The sequence below is a fragment of the Tamandua tetradactyla genome, chromosome 22 (assembly GCF_023851605.1).
Source record: "Tamandua tetradactyla isolate mTamTet1 chromosome 22, mTamTet1.pri, whole genome shotgun sequence".
Taxonomy (NCBI): domain Eukaryota; kingdom Metazoa; phylum Chordata; class Mammalia; order Pilosa; family Myrmecophagidae; genus Tamandua; species Tamandua tetradactyla.
In genome coordinates, this window is record NC_135348.1 from 48241145 (window position 1) to 48262138 (window position 20994).

At 36.7% G+C, this 20994-nt stretch overlaps 1 long non-coding RNA gene across 3 annotated transcripts in view; it reads left to right on the forward strand.

The window, feature by feature from the left end:
- The window catches only part of LOC143666388 (uncharacterized), a 29948-nt gene extending 9396 nt beyond the window's left edge, over positions 1-20552 (forward strand). For all 3 annotated transcript variants that reach the window (XR_013167587.1, XR_013167589.1, XR_013167588.1), the window contains 2 exons: positions 6128-6213; positions 13455-20552. This is a non-coding gene — a long non-coding RNA (uncharacterized LOC143666388). The remainder of the gene's footprint in view (positions 1-6127; positions 6214-13454) is intronic.
- The last annotated feature ends 442 nt before the right edge of the window (positions 20553-20994 follow it).

A 20994-nucleotide genomic window follows, 5' to 3' on the forward strand; every position in this document is an offset into this window, starting at 1 on the left:
CGACATGTTCTAGACTTGAAAGGAAAAGTGAGTGTCAATATGGACATCAAGTGGACCAACTGAGAACGAGGGAAAATTCATTCTGGCGAGGCATACATACAGTCTTGGATTATTCAACTTTTTCCATTACTACTACTTAACTTATAAAATTATTCTTCTCTATAGTTATTCCTAAACATGAAAACAGTTTATATATGCCACAAAAGAAGGCAAGGAGCTTTACCTTTACTAAACTTACAATAGGTATTTTAATGTGGCACACAAAAATCCTTAGTGTAAGTGCCAACATGTTTATACCTTGAAATAAGTCTCCACTTTGCACCCGAATTAAATCTGCAGTATGCCAATCAGGGAGTTATGGCATTTCCCTACTAAAAATATTTTGTTTAATAACATTTCCAATGTCATTTAGAAAGTTCATCATGAATAGAAACGTCTTTTGTTTCATCATGTGTTTCTGCTAAGAAAGATGTCACGTGGCTGAAAGTGCCCCTTATTTGCTGAGTAGGACTGGGGTTTCTCACAGAAGGAGAAAGGGATACAGGATTGCAGAGACACTGGGTGGGGACTTAGAGACTGTATTGAGAGCCAAGAGAAAAGAAATAAAAAAGTGCACATTTTACGTTTCAATTTTACAGTGGAAGCAGGAACAATAATATTATCATGGGAAATTGTCATGCAACTTTGATTTAGAAGACAAATAGCTGACCATAAAATTCGGGAGAAGTGAGTTTCATTTGTTCAGAAAGTGCCAAAATTTGGATGATGTGAAGTTAGCCTAAGTTCCATTTAAAATACTGCATCACTTCACAACGGTGGCAGTGTTTCCCAAATTGAGAGTGAAACTTACCCAGTGAGCCTCAATGAGGTTCGAATACTTACTTTCCTTCAGACTGTAATATTCCTCATACTGAGAAAATTTAAGATTCATGATATTTTAAATTTCATGTAGAATTTTTGTGAAAATATTTTTGCTGCAATACTTCCTAGTTGTCTAAATACAATTTGGACAAGTAAAGGAATATGAAGGGAAAGGGAAATGGAGAGGACCAACTTTCCTTGACATGTGGTTTCTGAATTAGGATTTTTGGTGGGTCAAAGGAAGAAAAGAGGTAACACTGCTTGTGAGGTATTTGTGCGTCCCATGCCTCCCACTCACACCCATTTTCCTTCTGGATTCTTCATCTAAGCTGCCAGGACCATAAATTTCATAACCACTGCAAACATAAACCCTATTCTTTAGTCAATTTATATGTAATGGAAGGAAATAAATGAAAGTTTCATTTTCTTACCCCAAATTTATTGATTTAAAGGTGACAGATGCACTAAGGTCTATGCAAAACATGACAAAAAAGGAGTGCTGGAATGTGGAATCAGAAACAATATTTAAGAATAAACAAAGCAAAGCTGGAAATGTTTCTGTTCTATTATATATTTTTGGAGTTTTTTGTTTTTTCCTTATAAAATACATTATCACGCTTTTAATCTGCTGAAGATTCAAACAGAGAAAAATATCTTTTGAAAATGAAAATAATATTTGAACACCATTTACCTTTCTTTTTCTTTCAAAATAAAACTAGTCATACAGGCTATTTTTCTAATTATAAAACACAACTCGTCCAGGGTATATTTAGTTTGAGAACATTATGTCATCAGAAATGCAGATAAAGAAGCAAAATTATTTATAACTCCACTATCAAGATGTAACCATTTGTTGATATTCTTATATTCTAGATTTTCTTTTCTTCCATGGGTTTGAATGTTAACTAAAAGTAAAATCATATTGTAAATGCTCTTTTACAGCCTCATTGTTTTTAGGTAATAATACATGGCGGTCACTGTTGGGGTTTGAATCATGCCTCCCCTAAAAGGCACATTCAGTCCCCCACCCCTGGTCCTTTTGTAAATAAAACCGTTTTGGTGAAGGTGTGCTCAGGCTGAATGAGGGAGATTAATCCTTATGGCCCAAGTCCATATAAGCAAAAGAAACTGGACACAGAAGTAGAAGCTAAAATTAGGCAAAAGCCAAGGAGTGGACTCAAGCTGAGAGACCCCTAGATGACAAGGGATCGCCAGACTGCGACGGTCTCGGCCTCAGGAACAAGCCAGCCCTGCAAGCACCCCCATGTGGGATTCCAGCCTCTGACCTATGGGACAATTCATGCCTCTTTTAAGCCAGCCAATTTGTGGTATTTGTTACAGCAGCCCTGGGAAACTAACACAGTCGTTTTTTCTCTTCTTTTTTTCTTTTCTTATTGTTTTTATTTTTTAAAACACAAACACGAATATTCTTACTATACTATCATTTCATTCTTGGTATATAATCAGTAACTCACTATCATCACATAGTTGTATATTCATCACCACGATCAATTCTTAGAGCATTTGCATCAATTCAGAAAAAGAAGTAAAAAAGACAAAGAAAAATCTCATACATACTATGCCCCTAAACCCCTACCTCTCATTGACTGCTAATATTTCTGTAAACCCAATATATTTTAGCCTTTGTTTCCCCTATTTTTTCCTATACCCCTAACCACTCCCTTTCATTGATCACTAGCATTTCAATCTACTAAATTTATTTTAACATTTGTTCCCCCTATTATTTACTTATTTTTAATTCGTATGTTTTACCCATTGTCCATACCGTAGATAAAAGGAGCATCAGACACAAGGTTTTCACAATCACACAGTCACATTGCGAAAGCTGTATCATTATGCAACCATCTTCAAGAAACATGGTTTCTGGAGCACAGCTCTACGTTTTCAGGCACTTCTCTCCAGTTTCTCTGTTACACTTTAACTAAAAAGGTGATATCTATATAATGTGTAAGAATAACCCCCAGGATAACCTCTTGACTCTTTTTGAAATCTCTCAGCCACTGATACTTTATTTAGTCTCACTTCTGTCTTCCCCCTTTGAGTCAAGAAGGTTTTCTCAATCCCTTAATGCTGAGTCTCAGCTCTTTCTAGGATTTCTCTCCCATGTTGCCAGGAAGGTCCACACCCCTGGGAGTCTTGTCCCACATAGACAGGGGAAGAGTGGTGAATTTGCTTGTTGTGCTGGCTGTGAGAGAGAGACCACATCTGAGCAACAAAAGAGGTTCTCTTGGGGGTGACTCTTAGGTCTAATTTTAAGTAGACTTAGTCTATCCTTTGTGGGGTTAAGTTTCATATGAACAAACCCCATGATTAAAGGCTCAGTCTATTGCTTTGGTTGTCCCCACTGCTTGTGAGAATATCAGGAATTTTCCATATGGGGAAGTTGAATTTTCCCCCTTTCTTGGCACTCTCCCAAGGGGACTTTGCAAATACTTTTTAATTCACTGTTCAAATCACTCTGGAGAAAGAATTACATCAACATTTTTGAACAGCTTTATTAAGGTGTAATTCACATACAGTTCACCCTGTTTGAAGTATACAATTCCATGGGTTTTGGTAGATTCATAGATACATGCAACCATCACCACAGTTTTAGAATATTTTTTTCATCTCAAAAAGACACTTGTTGCCTTACAGTCATCACCCTTCTACCCCTGCCCTCCTCTAGTCCTACTCTACCTCTAATCTGCTGCTACATCTATAGATTTGCTAATGCTGGCCATTTCGTATAAATAGAATCATTTAATATGTGGCCTTTTGTTACTGGCTTCTTTTACTCAGGATAACGTTGCAAAGTCCATCCACATTGAAGCAGGTATCGATACTTCATTCCTTTTTACTGTCAAATGTTCCCGTATGTGAGTATATCAAAATTTCGTTATCCCTTCTTCAGTTTATGGACATATGGGTTGTTTCTACCTTTTGGATATTATGAATAACTTTAGCACAGATTGAGAAAAAAAGAGGATTCGAGTACAGCTGAAGTGTAGCAAGGAGAGGGTGTTGCAATATGGGTTGACAATAGAGCAAGGCATTGACTTGCTGTGCCTTCTTGACCGCACTCCAATGCTGGATATCATTACCAGCACGAACAAGGCTCTTGGAAGTATTTTAATTGGGGCAATTGGTCTAATGTGATCTAAGTTTTCAAGGGGTTATTCTGGCTACTGGGGGGTGAGTGGATTATGGATACAAGAATAAGATATGAGAGACTATTTAAAAGTGTATTTCAACATTAAAGGTAAGAGAACAAAAATAATTTGGATAATGTTGGCAGAGCATTCAGAGAGTAGGAGACATTTTGAGATATGATTTTGTAGTAGCACCAACAGGTAATCATTTGTGAATTAGAGTTGTGAGATGAGAAAAAGAGAGGAATCATTATTATGTTTTTTACTTTAGCAGTTGGAGTGTTGGTAGAATAAATAACTCAGAAGAGAGAGCCTTGGGAGAGAACGTATTTTGAGGACTTATTTAATTTGAGAGCTAACAGTGGAGGTTACATGGGCTGTTTTGAATATGGGCTGGTAGCTCAAGAATCCATATTTGGGGGCTTATCCCCACTTCGAAGATAGAGTCAAAGGGGATGGGGTCTTCTGGGGAAAAGATGCAGACCTGGAAGCAGTCCAGGACATTCCAGAATTTAGAAAGGAAGCTGAGAAGGAGAATAAAGGAGATGGAGAAAGTAAGCTGGTAGAAGAAAGTCTTCAAGTAAAGAATGATGAAATTTAAGAGAGGAAACCTAGGTGGGTGTGGTCAGCAATGCAGGGGCAGCTGCATAAGATGCTGATATGTTCATACCTATTGGATTTGGCAGCAAAACTAGTTTCCTTATGGAAAAAACCTTATTTCATTTGAAGAGTGACTAAGAAACTTCTTTTTCTTGCATTAGAGTGAAGCAAATACAAAGTAAATCACTTCCTGGTATAGTACACATGAAAGCTATAGATGAAATATTTAAATGAAAATTTTCATTAAAATCTAAATGCCTCTTTAATGCATGGCAAAAGGGTGGGACATAGGGGACTTCTCATGGGTCGGGACTAAAAGAAAGCAAAACCTGGCATCGTTATGGGGAATTTGCCATGCCTAAGAATTTAGTGCCCCTGATTAGCATTTTTCTTCATTTCTATTGTGTTCCTTAGTAGAATGTGACTTTCAAAACTACTTTCTTAGATCCTGTGTGTTCTATCTGTGACGCAGCCCCAGGGCTCAGGTGAGATATTTCACCACATTAAAGCTCCATTGCTGTCAATGCAGATCACATTTAGGGAAGAGTCTCCATCTTCTAATAAGGGCAGGTTTTCTGAATGGAAAATAACGGGAAGATGTGCTCAATTCAGAGAATATTAAAGCAATACAGAAGCGGTCCAAAGAATTGAAAATAAAAGTCCACCAAAGTTAATGAGAAAAAATATATCAAAGTAATAAAAAGGACAACATGTGTGCAAAATTCTAAAATAATTAGCAAGCCAAATCCAGAAATGTATATGAGATCATGCTGTTATCACCTGTGTTTATTTCAGGTATGCATGATTGTTACAACTAGAATAAATAATAGTACAAATCCCTGCAAGAATAGATAAAAGGAGAAAATTTACATGATCATCTCAATGGATGCAGAAAAAAAATAGAGAATAATCAACTGCAAACTCCCTGGGTTTTAGCCAAACACATGGGCTGCCAACTAGGACAGGAATTTTCCAGCCTTTCTTACAGCTATATGTGGCAATGTGACTTAGTTCTTGTCTACAGCTTGTGAGCAGAAATGATGTGTGTTATTTCTGAGTCTTGTCCTTTTAATTAACCAGGTGTTCCTGCTTTGATTTATTTTTCCTTTTCAGTTTCTGCTCCAGCCAGACCTACCATATTCTCAGAATTGTTTTTATCTCAATTCAAAATTAGAGTCATTGATAGTATATTTATTTCTGTCTTATATTATCATTCTGTGTGTTCTTTACTGGTGCTAATAAATTCTAAGCTTTCTGAGAAAGAAAGTTTTCCTTACTTATCTTTATGTTCTTATAGAACCTAAAATTTAATATGCAGAAAGTAATTTTAAATACATTCTTGATTGTCATCAACTTTATTTGCTTGCTCATGCTGCTAGCTAAGTGTGGCACCATTTAATTGGGGCAAATTCATACCATGCTAAGACATTAAAGGCAAATTTTGAAAAATTGACTCCATTTAATCCTCAAGTTACATCTAACTGCAGAGATTGAATAACTGTTTGTCTCTCCAGTGGAAAGAAATAGCCTGAAGCCATTGGAAGGCAGAGCTGTACAGTCAGGAGTGAAGAAATCAACCCTCACATTCTTATGATACATGGTAGGCATATAACACAATTGCTCTATTTCACAGCATTTCTTGACTAAATTATAAAGAGGTCCTGTATCAAATGTAGGATAGTTTTTCAGAAGTAATTTGAAATGTGTATCAACAACAGCAACAAAAAAGGATGATATCTCAATTTCTAAAATTAAGTAGAAATTATTTATTGAATGATTACAAGTAGTGATATAACCTTGGATAAGTTTTCTTAAAGGTGCTCTATAGCTGATTTATATTCTGCAAAACATTTCAAACCAGATGATCAGCAAGATTTTCAGTTATAAAAGTCTATTTTATATAGATAGATAGATACATAGATACATAGAGAGAGAGAGAGATGTATAGATATAGATATATTGATACATACTTTTTTGTTGTTATACAGCTCATTGTTTTTTGCTAAACTTTTATTCTGGTAGCATAAAGACAACCCGAAACTTCTTATTTTAACTACTCTCAAATCCACAATGCAGAAGTGGTAATTGCATTTACAGTGCCATGCTACCATCACCACCACCTGCTTCTTAAACTCTTCCATCAGCCCAAACAAAAACTCTGCATCAATTAAATATTAACTCTTTATTCACAATCCCCACCCTAGCTCCTAGGAACTTATACTTGAGTTTCTGACTGTGAATTTGCATATTCTAATTATTTCATATTAGATCATGCAATGTCTGTCTGTTTGTGACTCATATTTCATTTGATATGTCTTTAACCTTCATCCATGGATCTCATGCATCAGGATGCCATTCATTTTGTGGCAGAGTAATATTCCACTGCATATATATGCCACATTTGTTTATCAGTCATCTGTGGGTGGACACTTGGGCTGCTTCCACCTTTTAATGGCGATTGTCAAGAATGCCATTATGAACATTGGCATGCAACTGCATGTTTGAGTCCCTGCTTTCAATTCATTGGGGCATCATACCTAGAAATATGATTGCCAGCTCATACAATACTTTTATAGTTTCCGTGGAACTGCCATGGTGTCTTCCACAGTGGCTGCCCTGTTTTACATTCCCATTAACAATACACAAGAGTTGCTTTCTCCACATCCACTCCAAATCTTGTTATTTTTCATTTTTTAATAGTATCTATACTAAAGAGTGTGAAATGGGAGCTTGTTCTGATTTGCATTTCCCTATGACGTATGTTGCTGAGCATCACTTCATGTGCTTATTGGCCATTTCTACATTTTTTCTGCAGATTTGTCCATTCAGTTTTTTGTTATGTTTTTAATTGGGTTTTTGCATTTGTTGTTGAGTTGTAGGTTTTCTTTATATATTCTAGATATTTTTATTTTCATAATGAAGTTCTTTGATGTACAAACATTTTTAATTTGAATGAGGTCCCATTTATCTATATTTTCTTTTGTTTCTTGAGTTTTTGCTCTAAAGTCTAAGAAGTCATTGTCATTTATATTTACTTTGGGGTAAAATTTAAGAAGCTTAAAATCCTGAAGATCTTTCACTGTGATCTCTTCTAGGGGTTTTATACTTGTACTTCTTATATTTAGGTCTTTGATCCATTTTGACTTAAATTTGGTATGTTCTGTGAGAGAGGGGTTCCCTCTCATTCTTTTGCATATATGTGATGGTTTGAAGCTGTATGTACCCCAGAATAGATCCAGTTCTTTTAATCCATTCCTGTGGCTGTAGACCTACTGTAGATGGGACCTTCTGATTAGGTTATTTCAATTGAGATCTTTTTATTGGAGTCCTTTATAAGAGGATAAAAGGGCAGAAAAAGCCTCCACAGAAGTTGAGAGAGATAGAAGCCAAAAGTGAGAAAAATGCAGAAGCTCAGAGAGGGAGCCACTAAAGCCAGAAGCTGGAAGCAATGAATTGGGAGAGAAGGACCAGCAGACATACCCACGTTCCTTGTCATCTAACAGAGGAACCCAAGCTTGCCAGCAGCTGGGCTTTAGGCAGAAGATATCATTCTGTTGATACTGTAATTTGGACATTTTCATAGCCTTAGTACTACAAACTTGTAAGCTAATAAATTTTCATTGTTAAAAACCAGTTCACTTCTGGTATATAGCATTTCGTCCGCTTTAGCAAACCAAGACATATAGATATCCAATTTTCCCAGCATCTCTTGTTGAAGAGGCTATCCTTTCCCCAGAGGGGATGTGCACCTTTACTGAAAATCAATTGGCTATAGATGTTAGAGTTTATTTCTGAACTTTCAGCTCACTTTCATTTGTCTATGTTTCTGTTCTTGTGTCAGTATCATGCTGTTTTGATGGACTGTAGCTTTATAATAAGTTTTAAGATCAGGAGGTGTGAGTCCTACAACTTTGTCCTTTCTTTTCGAGATTTTGATTGACTATTTGGGGCATCTTATCCTTTCATATAATTTGGTAATTGGCTTATCCATGTCTGCAAAGAAGACTGTAAGGAATTTCGATTGGGATTGTATTGAATCTGTAAGATACTTTGGGTAGAACTGATATCATAACAGTATTTAGTTTTCTAATTCATGAACACAATGTCCTTACATTTATTTTGGTCTTTGATTTCTTTTAACAATATTTTGTAGGTTTCTATGTATAAGTCTTTGAAATCCCGGTTAAAATTATTCCTAGATATTTGACACTTTCAGTTTCTGTTGTAAATATATTTTTTAACTTGGTTCCCAGTGCAGATTGTTCACTACTAATCCGTGGAAACACTACTAATATTTGCATGTCGATCATGTACTCAGCACTTTGCTGTACTTCCTTATTTTATCCAGTAGTTTTGTTGTTGAATTTTCAGGATTTTCTATATAAGGATCATGTCATCTGCAAACGGAGAGAGTTTTACTCCTTCCTCCTAATTTGGATGCATTTGATTTCTTTTTCTTGTCTTTGCTGTGCTAGGACTTCCAGTACAATGCTGAGGAACAGTGGTGACGGCGGGCATCCTTGTCTTGTTCCAGATCTTAGAGAGAAACTTTACATCTTTCACCATTAAGTGTTTTGCTAGCTGTGGGTTTTTCATATGTGCCTTTTACCATGTTGAAATAGACATTTCCTTCTATTCCTCCTTTTCTAAGTGTTTTTATCCAGGTGGGGTGCTAGATTTTGTCAGATGCTTTTTCTGCATCAATTGAGATGATCCTGTGCTTTATTCCTTGTTTTAGTAATATGATGCATTACATTAATTGATTTCCTTATGTTTAATTATCCTTGAAATACCTGATGTAAGTCCCATTTGATTATTGTGTGTAATTTTTTTATGTGCTATTGGATTCCGTTTGCTGGAATTCTCTTGAGGATTACTGTATGTATATTCATGAGAGGTTATTGCTTTGTAATTTTCTTTTCTTATGATGTCTTTATGTGTCTTTGTTATTAAGGTGATACTGGCCTCATAGAATGAGTTAGAAAGTATTCCCTTCTTTTCAATTTTTTGGAAGCATTTGAACAGGATTGGAGTTAATTTTTCCTGTAATGTCTGATAAAGTTCACCAGTAAAACCATTTGGTACTGAACTTTCTTTGTTGTGAAGTTTTTGATTACTCATTCAATATCTTTACTTGATCTTGGTCTATTGAGATATTCCATTTCTTACTGGGTTGGAATAGGTTTTGTGTATTTCTAGGAATTTGTCCATTTCATTTAGGTTATCTAATTTGTTGGCATACAGTTCATATTATCCTTACAATATTTTTTCTGTTTCTTTGGGGTCAGTGGCATTGTCCTCTCTTCTATTTCTGATTTTAACTGTTTGCATTCTCTATCTATTTTTTGCCAGTCCAGCTAAAGGTGTGTTGATTATATTAAAATTTTCAAGACTAACTTTGGTTTTGTTGATTCTCTCTACCATTTTTTATTATCTATTTCATTTATCTCTGCTCTGATCTTTGTTTCTTCTTTCTTCTGTCTACTCAGAGTTTAGTTTGTTGTTCTTTTTCTAGCTCCTCCATGGTATAAGGTCAGGTCTGTTTTTGAGATCTTTCGTCTTTTTTAATGTAAGCCTTTGGACATACAAGTTTCTCTCAGTGTTGCTCTGGCTGCCGTTGTCTGGAAGTGATTCTCCCCCGACTTAAGTACGCACTTAAGAGGTCACTGAATCTCTTAAGTGCGTACATTCTTATTTTTCACTAATTTGGGGAAGTTTTTTTTTTTTAACATTCCTTCTTCTCCTTTCTCTCCTTCTACTCCTTCTGAGACTCTGTTCTACTTTGCTGGCTTCTGGAATGCAATATACCAGAAACAGAATGGCTTTTAAAAGGGGGAATTTAATAAGTTGCTAGTTTACAGTTCTAAGGCTGAAGAAATGTCCCAGTTAAAGCAAGTCTATAGAAATGTCTAATCTAAGGCATCCAGGAAAAGATACCTTGGTTCAAGAAGGCCGATGACATACAGGGTTTCTTTCTCAAGTGGAAAAGCACATGGCAAACACGGTCAGGGTTTTTCTCTCATCTGGAAAGGCACATGGTGAACACGGTGTCTGCTAAGTGCCTCTCCAGGCTTCCTGCTTCATGGCACTCCCCAAGAGGTGTTTTCCTTCTATATCTCCAAACGTCACTGGCTGGTGGACTCCCTGCTTTTTGGTTCTGCAGCATTCTTTCATCCTTCTCTGCTCTCTCAATCTCCAGAGGTCACTTGCTAGTGGACTCTGGTTCTCTCAGCCTTGTGGTTCTGCTCAGCTCTGCTGTGGCTTTCTCATCATTCTCAAAGGGAATTTTCTCCAAAAAAATGTCTCCTCTCTTATAGGATCCCAGTAAAGTAATCAAGATTCACATAGAATGGATGGAGACATTCCTTTGTCTAATCAAGTTTAATACCCACACAATTATGAGTGACATCTCCGTGGAGATAACTAATCACGTTTCCAACCTATGGTACTGAATAGGGATTAGAAGAAACTGATGTTCTCACAAGATTGTTTATGATTAAAACTTTGCTTTTTTTAGGGTACATAAATCCTTTTAAACCAGCACAGACTCCCATATGTATATATTGATATGCTTGATAGTGTCCCACAGTCTTTTAGGCTCTGTTCGCTTTTGTTCTTTCACTTTCTGCTACTGAACTGGCATAATTTCCATTATCTTGTCTTCAAGTTCAGAGTGTCTTTCTTCACCAGCTCCAGTATGCGTTTTTTTTTTCAGTATGCCTTTGAAATACTCTAGGAGATTTTCTTTCAGTTATCATATTCTTCAACTCTAGTATTTACATTTGGTTCCTTTCTATAATTTTTATCTCTTTATTAAGATTCACATTTTGTTCATTTATCATTTTTCTGCTGTTCTTTCTTTTTTTCTTTATGTTTTCTTTGATCTCTTAGAGGATACTGAAGAACATTTTTTAAGTCTTTGTGTGGTATGTCCAAAGTCTGATACTCTTCAATCATGGTTTCTGAGGTTTGATCATATTCCTTTAGATGGGCCATCATTTCTTCTTCTGCTGTTTTTAAGTTGCATTTTCTTGATTCACTGTTTGCCCAGATACCATGACCCTTTAAATGTTTACAGTATTCTGAGGAAGATGGCACTGCCACTACTGCTGGTGGGTCAAAGAGTCCTTGTCAGGCAGCACTCTGGGTCATCTTACATCACCAACATGGTCAACTGGCTCCACATATTTTGTTTTAAAAACTGATATGTCTTTTAAATGTGTTTATAGGAAAAGTATAAGGCTTGGCTTTTTGAAATACAGTTACTGTTAGAAACCACTTAGGCTAGAGACTTAACAGAGCAAAGGTGTGTGAGTGGACTTGACCTCAGGGTTTGTGGGTCTTCACAGGTCATGAGGTAGGTCCGGCCTTGGAAGGAAGTTGAGGATGACTAGGTAGAGACAGGCACATCAAAACTGGTTGCAAAATGTTCCATACTGAAAAAAATCAATAGCCATGAAAATAAAAATTTAAAAAACTACATTTAATAAATGATTCAGTACAAGTCAACAAATATTTGTTGAACATTTATTATATGCCATGGATTCGGGTTTCATTAATGAACAAAACAAGGCCACTACTCTCATGGAGCTATATGCTTCTGTGGGATGTTTTATCTTTTGGGTAACTATAATCAGATGAGCCTCATGAGAAAAAGTAAGGATGTAGTAAGGAAACTGACTCCAGAATTCATAACAACAGCTAGTGAAAGAAACAACGCTTGTAATAAAAGTGAGAATTGTTCGGTTGAGAGACAAGAATTTATATAAAAGTCCTTTAAATGGCATGTGTGTGTTATACGGTTGTTTAGAAACTTGGCAAGTAGGGAAGAGTTTATAAACAGCTGGGGCATGACCAGTGATGATGTGTGATTTCAGGAAAATGGTTTGCAGAGTTAGTTCTGATGACTGTGATATCATTTTCTCCTCTTCCAACTAACCAGCAACCTCAATAATGCACTGCCTGTACTTTAGAAATGGATGGGCCAACGAAAGCTTGTCCTCAGACCTCATACATCTCATTTACTATATACCAAAGAGTATGGAGTATTCTAACATGATACATACATTTTACCAAAGCATTTTTATAGGAGGAAAACTTATCAATACCTAGTGGTTTTCTCAAACCCATTGTTAGCCACAACCCTGCTTTATTTCAATTAGTCTGCTACTCAGAAATGTGACAAGTTGCCTCTCCATCCAATAAACAAACAAATGAACCAAAATAATAAAGTTAGAAAGAAAGGAAAGGATATCTTTGACCATATTCCAACCCTGCTTCCAGCTGGGTGAGGACTGAAGTTTACTTCCTTGGGGTAGGTGGACTACGACTGGGGCAATGTCACTAAAGAAGGGAAGAGAGTGTTTTCCTGCCTTCTGGGCTAGATGAGGGCTCAGTGGGTCATTTTCCACATGGTACTTTTCAGTGTCATGTAGCAAGAAAGAGTTTAAATCTAATGCATCCAGGGATATGTATGAGCAAACGCAAATTCTGGAAATGATGTAAGCCAACTGTAAATATTTTGGCCTTTGTATAAAACACTCTGGGGCTTTCAACGCATCTTAGCTCAGACTGTCTTAACTGCACCATACAATCTATTTATAAAGAAAATATGATTTTCCTTAATATGTTACTATAATAGTTTCATGTGCATTGATGTTCAGGCTCTTTTCTTCCTTGAATTATTCTTGTTAGGGCTCACTAAACAGAGAGAGAAGACATCATTAAGCAATGCATTAATATTGAATAGGTTTGCGTGTGTTTTGGGTGTGAGTAGAATTGGGGGAATCTTAAGCTTTCTCCAAGAGTAAAGAATAAATTCCTGCTTTTTTTCCCTTCCAGATAGCCTTCCATGGAAATCCTGTCAGACTTCCCAAATTCAGTTTAGTTTGGGACCTTTCCTACTCCAGAATTGCCAGATGCTGTCGCCTGACCCATTGCTGAACCTGAACCAGGCAAGAAAATCAGGGCCTGGAAACAGAGTCCAAGTGAAGGATTTGATTTAAAAACTGACCATGAGTCCAAGTGGTACAGTCATGGCAACCTCGGAAGGGCAAGGTGTGGTTATGCCATGCAAAAGGATTCTTGAACTGTAAACTCAAAATGGCAAATTTAAACAGATATTTTGAATGAAAAATGTCTCAAATAATTTTATAAGCAAGGGATGAATAATAACAATAGCGTTTTATGTCTATATAGCACTTGGTATTTTTCAAGTGCATTCATATATACTTTTCTATGTTCTGCTAGAGTAACTGCTCAATGATGACAGTAGACTGTGTGGGATTTTTCTTTTTGGTTTACTTAATCCTATGCACAGAGTACTAGGAACTTGCCTGATTCTACTTGTTTTTATGTAAAAAAAAAACTGTGTCTAAGTTTGAATATCATACAATGACGTGGAAGTCAATGGTATCAGTTCTGTTATTGCTATTATTTTATTTATTTACTTGGTGGTACCTCCTTAGGTCACTGTTATACCTAAGAGGTCCGGTCCAGCACAGCCACAAGGACCACAGAGTTGTTGCTTAAGAGACTGCCTGTTGTCCACACGCCTCCAGATACCACTGGCATCTGGAAGTTATGCAGGTTGTGTGTCATCAACCCTACAGGGAGTTATTCGCATGTACAAGTAAGCAGATCTGCGGTACAAGGGAAGAGCACCAGCACTCACCCAGATTCATCAAACAAAAATGAATGAGGAGTCAAGGAGAAGCTCGGATTAGGGGTAAGATGGCAGCTCAGTGAGGAGTGGAATTTAGAATCACTAGTAAATAGTCAGGAACTGTGTGGACACTGGTGACAAGACATACAGTGTGCACCAGTCTGGATGGATTGAACAGCTGAGACCCCACACAGAATATGAGTCCCCCAAGCTGCCGAGGCCACATGCCTCCCCCAGGGGCATGGCAGGCTGGTTCCCCAAAGGAAGAGGAAATAGACTTTACTATAGCAAGGAGTTACCTAAACCAAACTCCAATTGTGAAACTAATTAACAAATTCTGACTACTGAAAACAGGCCCTGAGCACAGATAAGCCTGAACTAGCACTAAAGGAACCAGGAGTTTTCACCCTGGAAAAGAAGGGGCAGGGCTGTTGGGAAAAAAAATCAGAATCTTTTTTGAATTGAACAGCACAAAATACCGGAAAAAGGCTGGATCCCAAGGAAAGGGGGCACATAAAGCTTGCGGACACAGACCCACATACCAACTCCAGCTCTTCACTGAAAAACCCAAGGAGTAAGGGTCCAGCTCTGAAAAACTTTCTTTTTTTGCTTTTAACTTCTAGACAGCTTATTGGATGGAACTGCAAGAACTCTTATGCTCCAGCACTGCCCCAGGCTAGGGAAGAACTAAGGCATGTCTGAGAGACAAAGTAAATGATCAGATGGAAGGGGACAATTCCCTAAAGGGTGTATCTTCCTCAATAAAAAAGGCTCATGGCCCAGCTTAAGGTTCTCCTTCAGAGAAAACAGGCCCCAGGAGCTGGAAAAAAGAAGCAGTCAAAGCCTGCCCACTAACTTCGCCTCAGTCTCAAACACATCCCTGGCAGGGAGAGGCTGCTGAAATTAAAGGCACTGCACCATTTTACACTGGGGAAAGCTTTGGACAGACACAAATCATGTGCTGGGCAGGATAGGAAAAGCACAAGTCTGGAGACTTCATAGGAAGGTCTGACAACCTGCTGGGTCTCACCCTCAGGGAAAAATGATGCTGGCTACTCTCTTGTCTTGAGATGTGGGCCTGACTGACTAGGAACAATCTGACTGGGGTCTAAAATATCTGAGGAGACCCTCCTCAAATAAAGGGCTCCAAAATGTCAAGGCAAGAGAAAAAAAAAAGAACTGAAAAATTCTGATCATTTAAACAGAACCTATGCTAGAAGTCTAGAATAAGTTGAGTTCAATGTCAAAGAACAGATAGAGAACAAAACCATCCAGCAAGAAAACCCTATGTAAAAGGGTGAAAACAACCACCAGAATGAATTAATTAAGGAAATCAAATGTCTAGACACCAGCAAAAAATAACCAGTCATACTAGGAAAATCGAACATATGGCCCAGTCAAAGGAACAAATGAACACTTCAAATGAGAAAAATTAATTGAAACAACTAATTCAGGTTGTTCAAACAGACATGCAAAATCTCATAAATATCAGATAAATGAGTGAAGGAGGATATAAAGAAGACATTGGGTGAACACAAAGAAAAGCTCAAAAGTTTGAAAAAACAAATTGCAGGTCTAATGGGAATGAAAAGCACAGTAGAAGAGGTAGAAAAAAATGGAGAACCTCAACAGTAGATTTGAAGAGGCAGAAGAATGATTAGTGAACTAGAGGACTGGACATCTGAAATCCAGCAAAAGAAAATATGGGGAAAATACGAGCAGGGTCTCAAGGAATTGAACGACAACATTAAGCATATGAATATACATGTTGTGGGTGTCCCAGAAGGAGAAGAGAAAGGAAAAGAGTAAAAGACTAATAGTGTATATAATCATGGAAAATATCCTCTCTCTTTTAAAGACATAAAATTAAAAATCCAAGAAGTGCACCATACCCTAAACAGAACAGCCCCAAATAAACATATGCTGAGACATTTACTAATCAGATTCTCAAATGTCAAAGACAAAGAGAGACTTTTGAAAGCAGCAAGAGAAAAGCATTCCAATACAGTGGAAGCTCAATAAGATTGTGTGTGGATTTCTCAGCAGAAGCCATGAATGTGAGAAGGCAGTGGCATGATATATTTAAGATTCTGAAAGATAAAAACTGCCAACCAAGAATTCTACACCCAGAAAAACTGTCCTTCAAAATTGAGAGTGAGATTAAAATATTTCAGGCACCAGGTACTGAGAGAATTTGTGACTAAAGACAGGCTATATAATAAATACTAAAGGGACCACTACAGGCAGATAGGAAAAGGCAGAAGAGAAAGAGATCTGGAGAAAAGTGTGGAAATGAAGGACATCAATAAAGATCAAAAGAGAGAAAAAAAAGAAATATTAGACATAAAATCCAAAAGACAATAGTAGAAGAAAGTACAGCCTTTACAGTAATAACACTAAATCTTAATGGATTAAACTACCCAATCAAAGACATAGATTGGCAGATTGGATTAAAAACCATCTATATGCTTTCTAAAAGAGACTTGCTTTAGATCCAAGGACAAAAATAGGTTGAAAGTAAAAGGTTGGGGAAAATATATTTCATGCACACAATGACCAGAAAAGATGAGTGATAGCTTTGCTAATATCCAACAAATAAGACTTCAAATGTAAAACAGTTAAAAGAGACAAAGGCCGATATTATAAATTAAATAAAATGAACAATTTGACAAGAAGACATAACAATGATAAGTATTTATGCACAGAGCCAGAGTTCTCCACAATACATGAGGCAAACCCTGACAACACTGAAGGGAGAAGTAGAAATTTTAGAATAATAGTCGGAGACTTCAATTCCCCACTTTCATCCATAGATAGAACATCTAAACAGAGGATCAGTAAGGAAACAGAGCTTTTGAATAATATCATAAATGAATCACACTTAACAGGCATTTATAGAATATTACACCCCACAACAGCAGGATACACATTTTCCCCAAGTGCTTATGGATCATTCTCAAAGATAGACCATATGCTGGGTCACAAAGCAAGTCTCAATAAATTAAAAGACTTTGAAATCATACAAGAGACTTTCTTAGGCCATAATGGAATGAAGTTGGAAATCAATAACAAGCAAGGGGTCAGAAAATTTACAAATGTATGTATGATAAGCATCACACTCTTAAAAACAGCCAGTGGGTCAGGGAAGAAATTTAAAGAAAGATCAGTAAATACCTTGAGACAAATGAAAACGAAGCCACAACATATCAAAATATGTGGTATATGAAATGTATGAGTTGAGAGCAAAATTTATTGCCTTAAATTCCTACATTAAATAAAGAAGAAAGCAAGAATCAAAAAATTAATGGTTAATCCAGAAAAACAACAGAAAGAACAGAAAAAAAAACTCCAAAGCAAACAAAAGGAAAGAAATAATAAAGATTAGAGCAGAAAATAAATGATATTGAGAATATGCAAACAATAGAGAAAATCAAGGAAACCAGATGGTGGTTCTCTGAGAAAAATTAATAAAATTGATGGACCCTTAGTTAGGTTGACAATAAAAGAAGAGACAGAGGATGCAAATAAATAAAATCAGAAATGGAAGAGGGGACATAACCACTGACTCCACAGAAGTAAAGGAGATAATGAGAGGGTACTATGAGTACCTATTTGTTAAAAAATCAGACAATGTAGAAGAAATGGACAAATTCCTAGAAAAGTGTAAACAAACAACATTGACACAAGAAGCATATGATATCAACAAACCTATCACAGGTAAAGAGATTGAATCAGTCAGCAAGAAGCTTCCCAACAATAGAGTCCCATCCAGGACCAGATGGCTTCACATGTGAATTCTAGCAAACATTCAAGAAAGAATTAGTACCAATCCTGCTCAAACTCTTCAAAAAAATTGAAGAGGAAGGAAAGCTATCTAACTCATTCTATGAAGCCAACATCACCCTAACACCAAAGCCAGCTAAGATACTGCAACAAAAGAAAATTACAGACCAATCTCGCAAATGAACATAGATGCAAAAAACCTAAACAAAGTCCTTGCAAATGGAATCCAGTAGCACATTAAAAGAATTATACACCATGACCAAGTGGGATTTATTCAAAGCCACAATGAGATATTATTTCATGCCCATCAGAATGGCTAATATCTGAAATACAAAAAAATAATGAAAGTTGGAAAGACATAAGAGACTCATTCACCATGTCTCTTGACAAAACCCAACATTATTGGAGTAGAGGGAAGTTTCCTCCTCCTTTTGAATTAGGGGTAGGGAGAAGTGTTACTTATTGAAAATAATCTAATATAACACAAGAAATATTCGTTTTGTTACTTTATACCTTTTACTCCTTTCACTAGCCCCAAATTACTCCTATCTGTCTGCATTCATCGTGGTTTCTCTGGAGGCATGCTGAGTCTGCATTCATGATTTGTCATGCTGTGACCAACAGTGCAGGCAGAGGTGACCACGTTCCAGCACTCAGCAGAAGCTTCCAGAGACATCCGTCTTCCATTCAGCTTCTTGCACTGCAGCCCTGATGTTGAGAAGAACACATGCCAAGGAGTTCTTTTCCTTTGGCTTTGCGCTAGAATGTGAGTGCAACACGAACATACAAATCGAATCACACCTGAAAGCAGAGCTACCCCAGGCAACCCAGAGAGCAGTGAAAAATAAATTTACTGTGGCTATAAGCAATGCAGATTTTGAGGCTGTTGGTTATGCATCATCATTGCAGCAATAGCTGGAAAATATTAAACATTTAAGATCTGTTTGAATATACTCCTTCTAGAATTTAGAAACTATAGCAAATACTGATAAAATGGCGAGTTGCCTGATGTCAGCATTTTAGAGGTGATACAGGTATTAGCAACGATGACATCTAGGCTGTAATGATGAAAGGTAATGGCTGAATTGGGTGAAGAGAAAGAATATTGGAAGTAAGACAGCCCAGGAACCAAGAAGCCTGGGTGTTGGAACAGCCGTGAGTTTGCAAGTTTTATAGGTAGAAAAACCATAGACTGTTATCTCAAATAAGTCAACTTATTTGTTGTGGTGGTTCCTAAATATCATGACAGGAGTAACATTTCAGAGGAAAACAGAACCACTGGGAAAACTTTGAGATGAATCTGTAAGAGGTAAGACAGGTGGCCCTGTCTGATGGTGAGCCCACCAGAGGGGAGCAGGTGAGTGAAGGTAATGGGGCACCGAAGTGCCTTCTGGGCTCTGGGATGTTCAGGATGTGCTAAGAAGGAAACCACGACCTGAGAGGGCTACAGGTAGAGCAGCAGCCTTAAGAATGAGCAGGCTCTAGTTGGTCAAAAAGTGACAAAAAATCCATATGAGATTTTTAAGTGAAAACAACATTTTAAACTGAAGTATCTTTCTACCTTAGGTTTGACAAAATAACAAACTCATAGGGCAGACAAAGATTCTCATGGAAGTAAAAGTCAGATTTCCTAAATGAATTTTAACATAAACAGGATGAGATGAATTAATGAAACTGAATTGCTTAGTTTGCACAGGAAAATGAATTTCATGTTTTAGAATGCTTCTAGGATAATAATACTGGTTACACTTTCCCTGAGTCTTATTTGTTTTGGAAGGGGGTGTGGTCAGAGAATCGAACCTGGGTCTCCCACATGGAAGGTGAGCATTCTACCACCGAACCATCCGTATACCTTCCCTGAGTCATTTTTGAAAGCTAATGAGAAAATGGTTATTTGTCCTGAATTATTTCCCAACTTATTTTTTTTCTCCTTGGATTAACAGAAGTTTACAAGTATACTTTGTAAAATGGATAACTGACTAATATTGCCAATATTAGAATAATTACTGTTCAATGTGAAGTTACTAGAAATGTAGTCGTGAGTACTTATTAACCCCAACATATGAGGAATTAATTAGTTGCTTTATTTAATTTATTACAAAAATAAAAGAAAAAGCTAAAATGTAAATGCCAAAAAACACTCTAAAAATAATTTCATCAAAATTTATTATCTTTACTCCATTTTGTCTATTTCATTTTTCAGTTTGTTTTTATAATATAGAGATGTGATTATACTTTTATTCAAAAAGACAGCACACATGAAAGAGTTTCGAAAACGAGCAAATCAAGTATATAGGAGGCAGAACTTGGATTACAGATTCTCTATATATTAAGTTGCCATGGGCATTGTTAATTATAAAATCAGTCTGAATAATTTTTGGTGAATTAAAACAGATATTTTTTAATCGCAGTGATCTTCATGGCTCATTACCTTAGAAAGATAAGGAAACACAATCTAAGTGGACAATATAAGACCTAAAAATACAATAAATACAAGCATTCAACTTAAGAGAATTATAGTTCAAGAGAAAATAATATCTTTGCTTGAAATAGGAAGAGTTATCATGCATATTTAAGGACATGACTATTTTCTTTTCCTGATTATTTAGTGAAATGCTGAAAGTCAAATGTTTAAATAGATTAAGAAAAAAGAATTTCTTGGCTTTATTGTATTTCAAAAGTCTAAATTCTTGTACTTCATTTTCCTGTTAAGATGTAGAACATCTTGAGACTATGTCTTCCAGTGTAACATGAATGAATTAGATAATCTACAAAATCACAGATTTTTTAATACTATCAGGGATCTGAGGATAAACAGAAAGCTCATTGACCTGATTTCCAGAAAATAATAAATTCTTCCTAAGAAAAAGAAGTCCATAGTTGCTGTCTTTCTAGGGGAGCAATGACAGGAGCCGGGGGTCCATTATAGGTGGA